Source organism: Puma concolor, chromosome A1 (assembly GCF_028749965.1).
Source record: "Puma concolor isolate L17-30 chromosome A1, mPumCon1.1.hap2, whole genome shotgun sequence".
Classification (NCBI taxonomy): Eukaryota; Metazoa; Chordata; class Mammalia; order Carnivora; family Felidae; genus Puma; species Puma concolor.
Genome location: NC_141667.1, coordinates 50338645 through 50355803, shown reverse-complemented (window position 1 = coordinate 50355803; position 17159 = coordinate 50338645). Strand labels below are relative to the sequence as shown.

General features: G+C 38.9%; 1 long non-coding RNA gene across 2 annotated transcripts in view; it reads right to left on the bottom strand.

The window, feature by feature from the left end:
- LOC147584153 (uncharacterized) overlaps positions 1-16800 on the bottom strand; it is a 449134-nt gene extending 432334 nt beyond the window's left edge. For both annotated transcript variants that reach the window (XR_015250524.1, XR_015250537.1), the window contains exons 1-2: positions 16498-16800; positions 8336-8473 (exon numbers count right to left, since the gene is read on the bottom strand). This is a non-coding gene — a long non-coding RNA (uncharacterized LOC147584153). The remainder of the gene's footprint in view (positions 1-8335; positions 8474-16497) is intronic.
- Between the last annotated feature and the right edge of the window lie 359 nt (positions 16801-17159).

Sequence of the window (17159 nt, the reverse complement as noted above, 5' to 3'; positions counted from 1 at the left end):
CCGAAGCAATTTCATAACAAGCTTAATATCGTCCTCAAGTAAAAAGTGACATTGCCAACTCAGATGAAAATACTGTTTTGTGTGTTTTAAAACACCTAAAGCCAGTGACCTGATTGGCCCATCCCTTATGAAGACTCCAGCATGCCAGGGTCAGCCCTGACAAGTCATACCCTTATAAGAAGCCAAAGAGCTTTCCAGGAGAAAATAATCATGTGTTGTATCAGTGTTGGGTAGGTGTGAGGTCAGGCTGCGGTATCAAGAAGAATTCTCAGTCAAGTACGCTCATGGAAAGGAAAGTTTATTATAAGTATATATGTCAAGTAGAAATGGGAAGCCACCAAGAATGGAGTCATATCCACACAGATCAATGGAACAGAATAGAGAACTCATAAATGGACCCACAAATGTATGGCCAACTAATCTTCAACAAAGCAGAAAAGAATATCCAATGGAAAAAAGACAGTCTCTTCAAGAAACCGTGTTGGAAAAACTGGACAGAGACATGCAGAAAAATGAACCTGGACCACTTTCTGATGTCACACACAAAAATAAATTCAAAATGGATGAAAGACCTAAATGTAAGACAGGAAACCATCAAAATCCTAGAGGATAAAACAGGCAACAACCTCTTTGACCTCAGCCATAGCAACTTCTTACTAGACATGTCTCCAGAGGTGAGGGAAACAAAAACAAAAATGAACTATTAGGTCCTCATCAAGATAAAAAGCTTCTGCACAGTGAAGGAAACAATCAACAAACTAAAAGAAACCAACAAAATGGAAGAAGATATTTGCAAATGAAATATCAGATAAAGGCTTAGTATCCAAAATCTATAAAGAACTAATCAAACTCAACACCCAAAAAAACAAATAATCCAGTGAAGAAATGGGCAAAAGACATGAACAGACACTTTTCCAAAGAAGACATCCAGATGGCTAACAGACACATGAAAAGATGCTCAACATCACTCATCATCAGGGAAAAACAAATCAAAACCACAATGAGATACCACCTCACACCTGTCAAAGTTGCCAAAATTAACGACTCAAGAAACAACAGATGTTGGCGATGCAGAGAAAGGGGAACACTTTTCCACTGTTGGCGGGAATGCAAACTGGTGCAGCCACTCTGGAAAACAGTATGGAGGTTCCTCAAAAAATTAAAAATAGAACTACCCTACAACCCAGCAATTGCACTATGGGGAATTTATCCAGAAGATACAAAAATGCTGATTCAAAGGGACACATGCACCCCAGTGTCATAGCAGTACTATCAACAATAGCCAAATTATGGAAAGAGTCCAAATGTCCATCAATAGATATAGAAGATAGACAAAGAATAAAGAAGATGTGACTCACACACACACACACACACACACACACACACACACACACACACACACACTGGAATATTACTTGGCAATCCAAAAGAATGAAATCTTGCCATTTGCAACAACGTGTATGTATCTAAAGTATATTATGCTAAGCGAAAGAAGTCAGAGAAAGTCAAACATCATATAATTTCACTCATATGTGGAATTTAAGAAACATAACAGATGAACATAGGGGAAGGGAAGGGAAAATAAGATAAAAACAGAGAGGGAGGCAAACCATAACGACATCTTAAAATACAGAGAACAAATAGAGTTGCTGGAGGGGAATTGGGTGGGGGGGATGGACTAAATGGGTGATGGGCATTAAGAAGGGTGCTTGTTGGGATCAACACTAGGTGTTATATGTAAGTGATGAATCACTAAGTTCTACTCCTGAAACCACTACTACACTGTATGTTAACTAACTTGGATTTAAACTTTAAAAAAGAAGAAGAATGGAGTCATATCTAGGGGCTGAATACTTTCCCCAGCTTTCACACAGGTCTAATGGTCTTTTTCTCATATTATTTTAGCTACTCTTTGCACTTCTGCACCATTCTCCCCATCTATCAACTGGCTGCTCCTTGTACTCATAGTTTCTGTTCCATTCTAAACTCTACTTCCATATAATTCTGGATGACCATGACTAGCTTGGGGCATTTTGTGTCCCTACTAGCAAGTGACCCTGGGCTCTCCAAGTTTCTCAGTTTAAACTTCTAAAAATGAGATTCATATTTCTTCAGCTCATTTCTCACACTAACATGTTTAATAGGCAAACTTATTAATTGGTCACCCTTGTGTCCCGTGGCCATCCCTAATCTATTTGTGACCCACTGCAGGAAGGTACAAAGAGTAAGAATTTCCCTCAGGAAGTACTGTGAGTAGGAAGGTATCAGCTGAACTTTCTAGTACAGGGAGGTTCCCATAACATTGGGATTAGAATTCAAAGAAAATCAAGTAAAATGCCTACCTTCTAACTATCAGGAAAGTACCCAGGCAGAAAGTTCATCCTGAAGGCAGAAGGATTGGAGATGTTGTGATTAAACCCCAGGTCACTGATCTATTATAGATATAAAAAGAGATTTGTAACATGTTACATAATTGAATGTTTCTTGTGTATCTCTCAGTCCAATCTCATTTACGAAACTTACCCAAGACCCTTGAGATAAGAACTAAAGAAATAAATTGAATGCAAAATTGTAATACTGGGAGAGATGTAAGAAAAACTAAAGCCACACTGTTTGGAATCCTCATCCAAGGAATGAGATGCCAGTTGGGAGAAGGTCCTTCTCCAACCTCACTGGGAAGAATGATATATTAGGGGAGGAGGGATGAGGCCATGGCCATGTATGATGGCTGGTAAGATACCAAGAGAGCCAGGATGGCTATGGTTGTCTTTCCTACATTACCAAAGAGTAGAAACAAGCTTAGAATAATAAGTAAGAGTTCCTGGATACATCATGGCCCTTCTAAATGGAATCATTTGATGGCCTCCAAATTCCACTGCAGAAGATCAAATTTCCATCCAGGTACACAAAGAATAGATATCCATAGGTCTGGTGGTAGGGCTAGCACTGCTCTTCCCACAGAATTTATACAGATGCATCCTTAGGCAAACATAGGAAAGATTTGCTTCTCTGTTCTTGGAGAAGTTATTCAGTGAACACTGAGAGTTTATTGTCTAATCATGGGTTGTGTCCCTACTCCCAACCAAGGATGTCTCCAAGTACTCAGTTGGTTTTTTTAAACTGCGTATCTACTCTGCTTAGAAATGAGTCATATCTGAGGAGAATGATATCACTGGAGATAAAGAACATACTAGAAGCAATTAGAGAACAATAGAGAACAGCATACCGCCAAGTGCCATACAAAAGAGTACAAAAGACAGTTCAAAGCACGCAAGGTTAAATTAGCTAGAATCATGGTAATGGGGTCAGGGATAAAGAGAGGATTAAATTTGAGCTAACTCCAAGGAATCAACTGTTATGGTCATTAAAAAGTCTCCAAAGTATTTCCGTCTTCCCTCACCCTCAAAAAAAAAAAAAAAAAGAAAAGAAAAAAAGAAAAAGAAAAAAGAAAAATAATAATAAAAATGTATAAATAATTATTTACTTTAATTTTTTAAATAAACATATGCCACACCTGTTACTTTTAAAAGGGGGGACAAAGGTGTTAGCAAATCAAACCATAAGGTGTCACAAATCCAAGAAGGTTGGAAATCACCACATTCAAGTCCCCCTTGGGTTTGGAGAGATTTATGCTTCTTAAGGGCATTCAGACATTAACAGCTCAAACCCCCACACTGTACCCTGGCTTCATTTAAAGGACCCATAGGTCAGACCAAAACACAACAGAGCTTTATATGCCAATTTTTCTTGACTCTGTGTAGGTCAGGGGAAGTTAAGCTCATGTAATTAGGGGATAAAGACGGAGGCTGGGAGTGGGGGATGGAAGCATGATGAAAGTTCCAGAGTTTAAAGGCTCAGTAGGAAGCCAGAGGAAAAGTCGATAAAGTCATGTCTTTATGAAACATGTGTTTTCCATGGTAGAGCAAACGCATTTGCCATTAAACCCAGGGAATCTCTCTCTGTGACTTGGCACTCTCACCCACCTGTGGGGCAAGAACAATTCAAAATCATTATGATGATTGTGAGGCCATTGTTATCTCGAGCTACCTTCCCAATTATAAAATGTCGATTCAGTTACATTCAGTCTAATATCAGCACTAAGTACATTACATTGCATTAACTTTATTTCACAATTGATAATCCAAGTGACTTTTTGTAATTCTCTCTTAAGTAAAATGGTTCATTAGTTGAACTATCCATAAATGATGCCAAAGAACAAAGAGGTTCCTCAAAAGTTCAGTCTAACATGTAATCACCAAAAGAGGTCAGTAAGCAATGACAAGCAGCAATAAAAACAAAGCAGTGAAAATTAATAACAGCCATAACTGAGAAAATAAATGAATAAAAGCCCCTAACCCTCAGAACAAATGCATGGAAAAGAAATTTAGATAGTCTCAGCAACAAACATCAATACTCATATAAATGACTAGATCCCAGAGTTAGTCTCCTGGATTTCATCTGTGCTATTAACAAACTAGTGAAGCCATGACTCCTTCAGACTGGAAACCAGTGTTAATGGACCTCATGAGATTCTTCTGAAAAATGTAGTCATATTGATGACTATTTACAGTACCTACTTCCATGATCCACCAGGAACTATTAGCAATAGTATTCTTATGACCACATAAAATTCTATGTGATGAGCAAACAGGGTTTGTCTATAAGAAATTTTTGTTACCTATCATTACAAAAAGGGGAGATAATGTCCATAAGCTTTTTCAGTCTTTATTCATTATCCATCATCTATCCATCTTTCCATCCATCTAATCTTTTCTCGTTCTCTTCTTTCTTTTTCTTTCTTTCTCTCTCTCTCTCTCTCTCTTTCTCTCTCTCTCTCTCTCTCTCTCCCCCCTTTCTCTTTTTCCTTCCTTCCATCCAAAAAATGTGTACTGAACATTTGCTAAATGTTAGGCAATGTTCTGGGCTTTGGGAAGACAGTGGTGAATGAGAAAAACAAGGTACTTCCTCCAGTGTAGTTTATTTACTACATTTACATTTACATTACTACACTACATTTACTACATTTACATTATTTACATTTTAGAGAGGGCAGGCAGACAAAAAAAACAAAAAACAAAACAAAACAACTAGTAAACAAATACATAAAGAAAAAAATTTCAGATAATGTTTGGAGCTATAGCAGAAAGAGAACAAAGTAATGGGAGACAGTGAGGCTGCTTTAGAGAAAGTGGTGAGAAAGGCCCCTGTCTGAGGGAGAAGTGACATTTGAGCTAACAATTGAACATGGAGAAAGCTCAGCTACAACTCAGGGTTTCTCAATTTCAGCATTGTTGACATTTTGGACTGGATAATTCTTTGTTGTGGGGACTTATCCTGTGCACTGTAGGATGTTCAGCAGCATTTCATGTTTTTCCAGCCTCTGCTCACTAGATACCAGTAGCAACCCCAACTCCAAGTCATGATAATCAAAAATGTCTTTATGGCACAAAAACAGACACTCAGATCAACGGAAAAGAAGAGAGAACACAGAAACGGACCCACAAATGTATGGCCAACTAATCTTTGACAAAGGGGAAAGCAGGGGAAAATATCCAATGGAATAAATACAGTCTCTTCAGCAAATGGTGCTGGGAAAACTGGAAAGTGACATGCAGAAAAATGAACCTAGACCACTTTCTTACACCATACACAAAAATAAAGTCAAAATGGATTAAAGACCTAAATGTAAGACAGGAAACCATCAAAATCCTCGAGGAGAAAGCAGGCAAAAACCTCCTTGACCTCAGCTGCAGCAACTTCTTATTCAACGGGTCTCCAGAGGCAAGGGAAACAAAAGCAAAAATGAACTATTGGGACCTCATCAAAATAAAAACTTCTGCACAGTGAAGGAAACAGTCAGCAAAACTAAAGGCAACCAACGGAATGGGAGAAAATATTTGCAAACAACATATCAGATAAAGGGTCAGTATCCAAAATCTATAGAGATCTTATCAAACTCAGCACCCAAAACACAAATAATCCAGGGAAGAAATGGGCAAAAGACATGAATAGACACTTCTCCAAAGAAGACATCTAGATAACCAACTGACCCATGAAAAAATGCTCAACATCACTCATCATCAGGGAAATAGAAATCAAAACCACAATGAGATACCACCTCACACCTGTCAGAATGGCTAACATTAACAACTCAGGCAACAACAGATGTTGGTGAGGATGAGGAGAAAGAGGATCTCTTTTGCATCGCTAATGGGAATGCCAACTGCTGCAGCCACTCTGGAAAACAGTATGACTGTTTTTTCCTCAAAAATTAAAAATAGAACTACCCTATGACCCAGCAATTTCAGCACTAGGTATTTATTCAAGGGATACAGGTATGCTGTTTCAAAGGGGCACATGTACCCCTATGTTTATAGCAGCACTGTCAACAATAGCCAAAGTATGGAAAGAGCCCAAATGCCCATCAACGGATGAATGGATAAAGAAGATGTGGTATATAATATACAATGGAGTATTACTCATTAATCAAAAAGAATAAAATCTTGCCATTTGCAACTATGTGGATGGAACTAGAGGGTATTATGCTAAGTGAAATTAGTCAGTCAGAGAAAGACAAATATCATATGACTTCACTCATATGAGGACTTTAAGATACAAAACAGATGAACATAAGGGAAGGGAAGCAAAAATAATATAAAAACAGGGAGGGAGACAAAACAGAAGAGACTCTTAAATATGGAGAGCAAACTGAGGGTTACGGGAGGGTTGTGGGAGGGGGATGGGCTAAATGGGTAAGGCGCATTAAGGAACCTACTCCTGATATCATTGTTGCACCATATGCTAACTAACTTTGATGTAAATTAAAAAATAAACAAATTAATAATAATAATAATAATAATAATAATATCTCTAAACACTGACAAATATCCCCTGGGGGACAAAACCACCTCTGCTTAAGAACCACTGGACTCTATGAAGACCTAGGGAAAAATCATTCCAGAACAAAAGGACCAGCAGAGACAAACCCTATGATGGAAATGAGCCTGTTGCTCTGGCAGAAAAAGAAAGGAGGCCAATGTAGATGGAGTGCAGTGAGCAAAGCTTAGACTAAAGCAAGGTGAGATTGGGAAGGGGCCAGCTCAGGAAGGACCTTGCAGGCCATGGTAGGATTTACACTTAAATCATGAAAACACATTCTTGATAAGGAAGCTTTTAGTCTAATGGAGTAAAGCATAAACGTGTGAATCCAGATTTTGGAATGTCTATGCTTCAGCAATTAACCAAGGATATCCTTGAACTAATGTTCCATAGTTTGAGGATTCCTCCTGTATCCAAATGCCCATACCTATGGCAACATTAGAGAAGAATAACCTGGAAGAATCACAATCACCTCCATTCTGGTAATTGTCTTCACAGTTAGGTTACTGTATTGCATTAATTCCCCTTCATAAAAATGTTCAACTCATCTTTTAACAAACAGCTTTGCATGAACATCTCCAGTACTAAGTGAAGAAGTACTTAATTTATCACCCTGTGGACAGGATCAGAATTGTCAATGGTGAATAAATTGTATGTCACGTTTGATTTGTGTTTGGTTTACATGTTATTGTATCAGAGGTTAAAAAAAAAGCCTCAAGTTGCCAGCACAGGAATATCTTTTGGAAAGTTTATTCTGAGACAGGAACAAAAAGATTCTTCTCTTTCTATTTCCCCCAAAGAGAGATATAATTAATGATAATACTCTTGCACATTGAAATAAACACACCTTAACATGGTAAGTAACACAGAATTTCTCAGCTGGGTTAGATCTGGGAAAAGTAGTGCTGGAATCTGGAAGACCAACTCTTCAACACCTTCCAAATCTCAACTAAACAAAAGTTCCTTTCAAAATTACTCAAGCATGATTAATTGAGCTGCAGGCTAAGAAATTGACTATATGTCAGGAATAACAATAAAAATAGAGTGTGGAGCAATTTGTAAATGGTGTGGTAGATACAGACTTCAGGTCATATAAAAAAAAAAGAGGCAAGGAGATTTTGCAAATAAGCAATATTGACAAAGTGAATAGAAGAGCAAAACACCTGTATCCTCCTTTCAGCTCAATAATCACGGAAGCTATGTGATCCCTCATCTAGGGAAAAGTGTTTGGGGCAAGGAAACAGAGTTTCTAACTTGGATTCCACTAAGCTATTGTCTGACTTTGGCAAATCTCCATGCTCTGCCTCAGTTTTCTTACCAGCTGAATGGGTGTAACAGTAGCAAGTGTACTTACCTCATAGAGTGGGTCAAATAGCATAACATCACAAATATGCAAAAGTTACATATAAAGTATAAAACCTTTTAAATATGTAAAGAATTATGGCCAACAAATCACCTGGGGTTTTATCCGATGAATAGCCTTTTTTGGCTGAAAGGAAATTTCAAGTATAAAATTTCATTTCAAATGGCCCACATAATCCACAGATCCAGATGAATGGTGGAGAATTCTAAGTTTGTTTCCGCTGCATGGAAACTGAGATACAAGAATGAGACACAAATTAAAGGTATCTTCTGTAGGCCTGATCTCAATATTTAATTTCATTTATTTACATGCACCCCTCTCCTAATGGAGAATTAAATTCATTCATTCATTCATTCATTCACTCATTCAACAAATAAGTTATTGGATACCTACTATGTATAGGGACAGTGATAGGTCCTGGGATATGAAGAATAAAACTAGATCCTTGTCCTTGAGGAGCTTACCTACATGGTTGACACACAAGAGAAGAGGGAGCCCCTAACATTCATTGAACATAGGATTATGTCAGCTACTTTCAACATGGTCGTATACACTTTAGGACCATTTTGTGGGTGACAAACTGAGAAATAGAATGTTTAAAAAATACTTTGCATAAAATCACAAAGCTTCTAACTGGGGAGGAAAATCTGAGCCTATTCATGCATTCATTCACATTATGTATTTACTGAGCACCTAATATGTGTCTGACACAATGCTAGGCACTGGGGATACAACAGGACATAGACAAAAATCTCTTTCTCATGGTGTTTACATAACTGTGCATACATGCAAGTCTGCCTAACACCAAAAACCCAAGACCTTTCCACAAGATGCTTCCTATGGGTCACCACTATGTGGCAACAACAAAAACAACAACAAAAAAAAAAAAACAAGAGGGAAAATACACACACACACACACACACACACACACACACACACACAAAACAAACCCAAATTAATATCCCCAGTAAACCAGAAATCGAGAAAGAATAAAGCCAGATAAAAGAGGTTGCCAGACACTAAAATGTCCTCTTCCAAAATCTAAATAAAAAATGTTTGCATTTGGTTTGAGTGCCTGGAAGCCCAAAGGCAGGCGGCTCACAGACCACCGACAGCACAAAGACAGTGCCTGTCAGGGCACAAACATGAAAACCAGCTCTCCACCAGAAGGCCTGAGGTTTACAGGAATTAAAAGGCCTGGGTCCCTGGCTCTTGGAGATGGCGAGACAAGACAGAAACATATGCCTGCCCGCCTGGCAACAGCTCTCCCTGGCCTGGAATGAGTATGTCTACAACGTCCAAGGGAAGCTGGCAGCCACAGTGGCCTCGGATGGAGAGAAGCCACTGCCAGCCAGTACCAGCACGGGGCTTCCCTACAGACAGCTCTTGCTGAAACAAAGAGGGATGAAGGGAAGCTGTGGATGTCCAGCCTCCAGGCTCAAATCTAAAATCAAGAGCAGCGCTGGGCTAATGGAAGGCCGGATCTGCTCCAAAACCCTGACACTGTGTCTGGGATGCAATCTGAGTAATTTCCTGATGACTCTTCTCTGCATAATGGATTTGAGTTATAAAGGAATTTATGCCCTCAGGACCAAATTACCCAGATAATTGAAGATACAATGAGGGAGAGGGGGGAGAGTAGAAAAAGAGAGAAAGACCTCAATTACACGGGTTTCTCCTTCACTCTGAACGAGTTCAACATCTGAATTCACCATGGTGTTTAATTTTTAAAGTCACTTTACATCCATAAACTGCCCTGTCTGGAGTATAGTGAAACTGCATCAAGGCCTAATTTAACGTAGGCCTGCAGACTTTATAGCCTGAGCCCACCACCGTCCACCACCCTCGTCCTCCAGGATGAGACTCCACTTCCTGGTTTAAGCCTCACAATCGCTAAATACATAACTAAATCTATGACACTGCATTAAGAGTAGAGAGGCTTAATATTAAAATAAGGTCTGCTAAAACCTATAGGCAGCCAGGCTTGCTTTGGGAGCTACAACCTATCCCCCAGTCACAGCTAAGCATCTGATGGTGATTTTAAAGACAGAATGGTTTGAACTCCTCAGAGCTGGACACCTACCCTGCTCCTGTTCCTTTCTGCAGTCATTCTCATACTTGAGGAAACACAAGAATTTCTTGCAGAATTGGAAGCACAAAACCACTAATGGTCTTGTATGAGTGCATTAAGGGATCTTCAAAGAGATTGTCAAATTCTGTCACCTCTGTGCTGACTTGACACCCAGGCCCAGAACTGGAACATCGCTTTCAGGCTTACCTCTGGGACTAGTGCCTATAAGGCAAATGCCAAATCTTGCTCCATTCCACACTCAGTGGAAGAAATTTTGAAATGTCAGTGTCTAAAAAAATGACACCAAAGACCCCTTATCCATATGCTTCCTGTGTCTAGGTTCCCCTCACTGCCATAGAATGTGGGAAAAGAGACATAGAGAAGCTACTTTTTTAAAGTTTCCCATGATTTAGTCCAGATTTATAGAGAGATTAAGGAATCTTCATTATAGAGTTGTTATTTACCACAGCACAGTATATTGTGTTTATTGACAGAACCTCATTTTGTCAATACATACAGAACTGGATGGACAAATGAATAAAGACAAAGGCTCTGAAATATGACTGGAGTTCTGAAACCCCAGAATCAGGGCTGTAACAAATGGTAGCCCACATAAGCAAATTTGGTAAGTTATGCATAGAATTTACAAGGCACCCAACACTGGCCTGCTCAAGTAAAGTCTGCCATGAAGTGCCAAAGGGCTTGGGAGTGGGGGTAGGATAGAGGTGGTGAGTAGTCTATAACAGGTGTTAAACCACTTATTCAAGCACTCCCACGAATGGCCTGAAAGATTTTCCCAGAATCCCCCTGCTCTCTATGAGTCACTGTGGGAATAGCAGTGAGGTTTGGAGTTGAGTTATAACCATTCAGTGAAGCATTTCCCTCCAGACTGTACAAAGGAAAGGGGCTATGTTAGTAAATTTATTGACTATTTCATTAGATCAATATGGAATATGATTTAAAAGGCTCCGCTCAGGCTCTTTAAATCTATTTAATCAAACCAATTAATAAAAAAAGTAAGAAGTTGAAGCATATCCTGTAAGGTGCATCATAAATATATTCCCTTACTTGGGCTTTTGATCTCACCCAGGTAATTAACAGCTTTAGTTAAGTTCAGTCATTCCTTCATGCCTGGCTCTGGTCATAAAACCCCCAAGCTATGTGTAGCTCTTGGATTTATTATGTTTTTCTTAGTGCAAGAATGTCTCTCTCATTCCGTTTTCTCCCCTCCTTGAGAAAGTTTATGTAGCCATTGCTTTTGCAGCTGTCATAAAGGCAACACTGGCTAGTGAGCTTTGTACTGCTCAAGAGGCTGCGTTCCCTCAGCTGCTGGTATCCAATTCAGTAGCTTCTTCACTCTCATCCAACAATTCCACACTAATTCCTCTCTAGGAATGGGGAGATAAAATCATCTCAAAGGCCTGACTTCTCTCCCATTGTCTATCTATTCCCAGCTACTTTTCATGAGTGAAATGACTTCTCCCTGCTACACAGAATATGGCTTTTATTACAGGATTTGGAGCAGCCTGCTTCCCTGTAACACTGAGGATGAACCATTCTTATCAGCTGCTCAGTGACCCCACTCTCCTCAAACTTCCTTCAAATCCTTCTCCTACCAGGTCCCCAGTTCCATCTACCTGGCTATGAAGCTTTGACATGCCTAGTCAAGCCGACGTATCAACTCAAGTTGGGAGGGAAAGTTCAGTGTCCCTCCAGTGACAGAGTCCGTGTCAGCTTGGGTCTATGAGGCTGAGCATGTAGCTTCATTCTGCTTTACAAGCAGAGAAATCTCAGTTTGGAAGGGCAGCAAATGTTTCCCCCAAAGCTCTCCCCTGTCTCCATTTGAGAAGCTTGGTAAATATAATTAGCTGGGTAACTGCACCAAGGTTCTTCCACAGCTGAAAGCAGAGTCTGAGAAAATAGGACAGTTAGCTATAAAATCCAAACTGTGTGTCAACAGTAGATCTTCTTAAATAAGTCACAATTCTTTGTGCAAAAAGTGGGGGAGATAAGATTCTCTCTTGATATGACCAGCTTTCCATGGGCAACCAACTTCTGTTTCCATGCTCTGGAAAGCTGGGAAGGCTCACAAAAATTCTACGGGAGGTCTTAAATCAGAGCCATTGCTTTCTTGGTTTAAGACCAATAGCAGCCTATTTTACTTTTGCCTCCTTCTACTTACTTTGGTCCAATTCAATACATATTTACTAAATCTCCACCATTCTAGACATACTCAGAAAAGACACAAAAGAAATACAAACCACAGAGGGAGCACAAGGGTTTTTTTCATCTTTGTAGGAGACGAAAGCAGGCAGACGTGAAATGCTCATGTTTAAGACCATATTCGCCTTAACCAGCCCTGCAAACACCTGTTGACACAAACTTCTGGCCAGCATTCATTCAACATTTCTTGAGCACCTACTCTACACTATACACCAGGCTACAAATGGTGTGCGTATTGTGTGTGATAAAAAAGTAAGTGAGAAATTACTGATCCCTATGGGCTTACTGTAGAATAGAGGAGGTAGAAGATACCTACAAATAACATCAAGGCTCTTTATACCATGGAATTTATATGAATAAAACCCAAAAGAGTTTAATTCAAATCCTCATATCAGTTTAATACAGTCTAAACTGCCAATTCTATTGTACACTGAAACCCCACCAATTTTTTCAAAACAGGTAAAGGCCCCTTTGATTTAAGTAGACATCTGATTTAGAGAACCTATTTAATGAAGTAATATTTTAAAACTTGTAGTAATTCAAATTAGTATTGACAGTATATTTAGCAGAGGGTGCACTTGGATAACTACTTGACAAAAATGTATGATTTCTATGTCGGTTGCTTGAAAGCAGGGTTTATAAGACACATGAGGGGAGTTGAAAACTATTCTGAGTTGTTTAACCATTGCAATCATATTACATCATTGCCTTAAAGAGAAAATTTTTTTTCCAAGTAATCTTCCTTCCTAGACTAACATTAGTGTAAGTAGAAACATCCTCTTCTAATAACATGATAAATTTTAGCTCAGCCTCTGTGTAAATAATCACTAATACTGACTTGCAGAAAGAATAGTCATCATAATTCCTAGAACTTTTTGAGCCCTTGTGAAGTGTCAAATGTGAAGCTAAATGCTATAAGCGCATAATCTCACTGATCGTCACAACAACCCTACAAGGAAGGTTGTCTTATTAGCTCTGTTTTGCAGATGAAAACATTGAAGCCAAAGGTCCCATAGCTAGTGAAGACTGAATTCAGAGTTGCTACTTTTAAATGAATCCAAAAATCAATGGAGTTGTGTCACATATATGCAGTTCAGGGTTAAAATAAGTAAGTAGGTTGGCAAAAGTCCCAAAAATATCCACAAGCACAGAGGGAACAAATGTGATTTTTTCTCTACCAATTTCCTTTAAACCTCCTGATTTCTAGGGGGACCGTTTTTGCTCTGTGCCTCCTGTTCTTTCACCTGCTCTCCAATCAAAGATGCTCAAGTGGCCAAATCCACTTAAAATATTTTTTTTAAATGTTCCTTCCTCTTGCTTCAGGTGCTTGTCTGTATGAGGTGACTCTGGGATGCCTGGTGAAGAGAGAGCTTGGAGAATGGCGTGTAATTCCCATCACTAAAATTAAATTATTAATTTTTTATCAATTAATTGGATGAGGATTGGTGCGAAAGACAGGCCCTCAGCTCGGCAGAGCTCTACTGGGTGCCAGATAAAACAAGAAATACGCCTGGGTGAAATGGGTAAGAGGGGACGAAAAGCCACAGTAGTAATAAATGTGAGAATCCCCTAGTTTCAGGAGAGGGAGAACAAACCAGCTCCCAGGAGGAGAGATGCAGAATCACTAAGATTTCTCCAAGGGGGCTTTGACGGAATCAGCCCTCCAGGCCTTGTGAAAAGAAACTCTACTGGTTGCCCAGGAGTTGCTTTTCTTAATTCTCCCCCATACTGAGGAAGATCAAATCCCAGAGAAGAGAGGTTTCGAGCCCCCCTTTGAACAGATGGAAACTGTTCTTACTCAAAAGACTGTCGTGTTTTTTTTAAATAAAAATAGTTCATATTTTCTGGATATATAAATAAATCACACTCATTATAAAAAATATCAACCGATTTACAACACACATTTTTAAAAATGCTTTTTTTTTTTACTTGCCATTCCATTACCCCAAGTTAACCATTGTTAACATTATAGGAAGCATCATTCCATACATCTCTTTTTGCTTATTGGTAAGTAGTGGACAGCTACGAAAATCCAGTTATTAGTTTTTTGAACAAATATTTATTGAATACATACTATGTGCCAGCAATCATAATTATACATGGTATTCTTTAACCTTTTTTAATTCAATATTATGATGTGAACTTATTTTCATATCAAAGAGGTCTGCATAATTATTTTGAATCATTTCATCAGGTTTGATCATAACCCCAATGATGGGTCTTTAAGGTTTTTGTGACTTCTTGCTATCAAAAACAATTATGCAACAAGAAAACTTTCAAGATGTCTTTGAATATGTCCTCCAAATAAGTCACTGGGAATTCAAAACACCTTATATTTATGTAATAGTTCACTATTCAAGTTAGTGTCATATTTATAGCATGGTTTCTGTAAAACTCACATCAGAATTGGTCTCATTCACAGTTATATTGCATAAATTCAGCTTTCCCTAATAAGTTTGAGAGAGCAAAGTTTGACAGAGGAGGAAACTGAATTACAAAATATATGTGTGTATGAAACAGATGGAGAAAGACAGGCCTAAAGATAATTCTCTGAAACTGGAAAATATGTATCTCAACAACACCAGGGTGAAGTATAGCATGTGCATATCGACTGGACCAAAAGAAGATTCTAGAAGCCCCACCAATCCTTCCAGATAAAAAGTTCCCTGAGGATCAAGGTTTTTATCTTACTCACCAATGTATTTCCAGTGCCTAGCTTAGGGCTTGGAATATGACAGGTACTCTATATAATAAATAGTTCTACATCTAATGAACAAACCACAAAACAGGTCTTCATGGACTGCTGCAAACCACAGTCAACCTCCCACCCGTGTGCCCACGCCCCTCAACAATGGAAACTCTGAAATGAAGCAAAGATATTCAGAGCTAATTATATATAGCTCTTATCCTACCATAAATTTCTCATTCTGAAGGAGCTGTGGATAGTAAGTCTCCTCCAAAGCCATATCAAATCCTTTAACTGAAAGACTTAAGTTGAGGGAGACTGGTAAAAAGTAAATGGAGAAAGATTCTCCCACTGAATGCTTTATTTTGCCCTTTCTGAAAATTTCCTTCCAACTACTATTAGCAAATTTCATTCATCTCCCCCATCTGTACCCCTCCTCTTCTTCAACCCATAATATTACCTCACCCTCTGCCTCTTTGTCAGAAATCCGTCTTGTGTACTAATTCATATATACGTACACTGCATATGTAAAGGAGCATTAGCAAGTGGGTGGTTCTTGAAAATCAGCCATTCATCATGCATATTGATCACTGGGGTAGTATGGTATGAATCAGAGAGCAGCAATCATTAAATCAAAGATTTATACTAGCAAAAGAGCACCAAAGCAATTCATCAATTCCATACCACCCCTGGTGATTAATTAGGTTCCAATCTGACAGCTTAGAAGCTGGTTCACAATTAAGGCTATTACAGTTAGAGGTAGGTTTCTTTTCTTTTTTTTTTCCTTCCCTTTAGGAAGAAAAAACAGTGGGGGAGAGCACTAGTCTGTTGGCTTTATGGCCTCCTTTAGGAAGAAAAAAGGCGGAGGAGGGCACTTTTCCTTCATAGTATACTTACCACAGTTATAAATAGTGTTATCAATGGGGTTATATGTTCAAATTTTCTCTCCCCATTAGACCATATGGTCTTCAAAGCCTTAAAGCTTCTAAAATAGGGCCTAGCACATAGTAGGTGCTCAATAAATATATGTTGAGCAAATGCATTTATTAACCAGATGTTTCTGATGCTTCAGCCCAGATGTAGCATAACTTACAATGGGACTTCCAATGTTTCCCACCAGGTCTTGTCCTCTAAAACACTAAACTAAATTGTTGTAGACTGGAAAACTATCCTAGAAAATTGCCAGCATCAACTAAAGCCAAAAATATGCATTCCCATGACCTAGTAAGTCTAATCCCAGGTATATACCCAATGGAAATGTAAACAAATATTCACCAAAAGGCATGTCCAAGAATATTTACAGAAGCATTGTGGGGCATCTGGGTGGCCCAGTCAGTTGAGCATCCAACTTCCACTCAGGTCATGATCTCGTGGTCCATGAGTTTGAGCCCCACATCAGGCTCACTGAAGTCAGCCTGTCAGCGCAGAGCCAGCTTTGGATCCTCTGTCCCCTTCTCTCTGTCCCTCCCCTGCTTTCACACTCACAAAAATAAACATTAAAAAAAAAAAAAAAGCACTGTAATTAAGAGACCAAACTGGAAACAACCTAATTGCTCATCAACAGAAGAATGGGTAAATAAATTGTATATGGTCATACAATGAAAAACATGAAAAACTACATAGCAGTGAATATGAAGAAAGCATAGCATTATGCAACATGGATAACTCTCACAAACATTATATTGACAGAATGAAACCCGTCATGTGTCCTTCAAACACAAGGAGTGCATGCTGTGTGATTCCACTTATGTTCAGAAATGGGCAAAACTGAAGTCAGAATAATGATTGCCTTTGAAGGGTTAGTGACTGGACAAGGGCACAAAGAAGGCTTCTGGGGTGCTGGAAAAGTTCTATTTCTTCTCTGGAAGATGGTTACAACATGTGTATTCACTTTGTGAGATTCATAAAGCTATTTTCTGTTGTTTCATTTTGGGAAA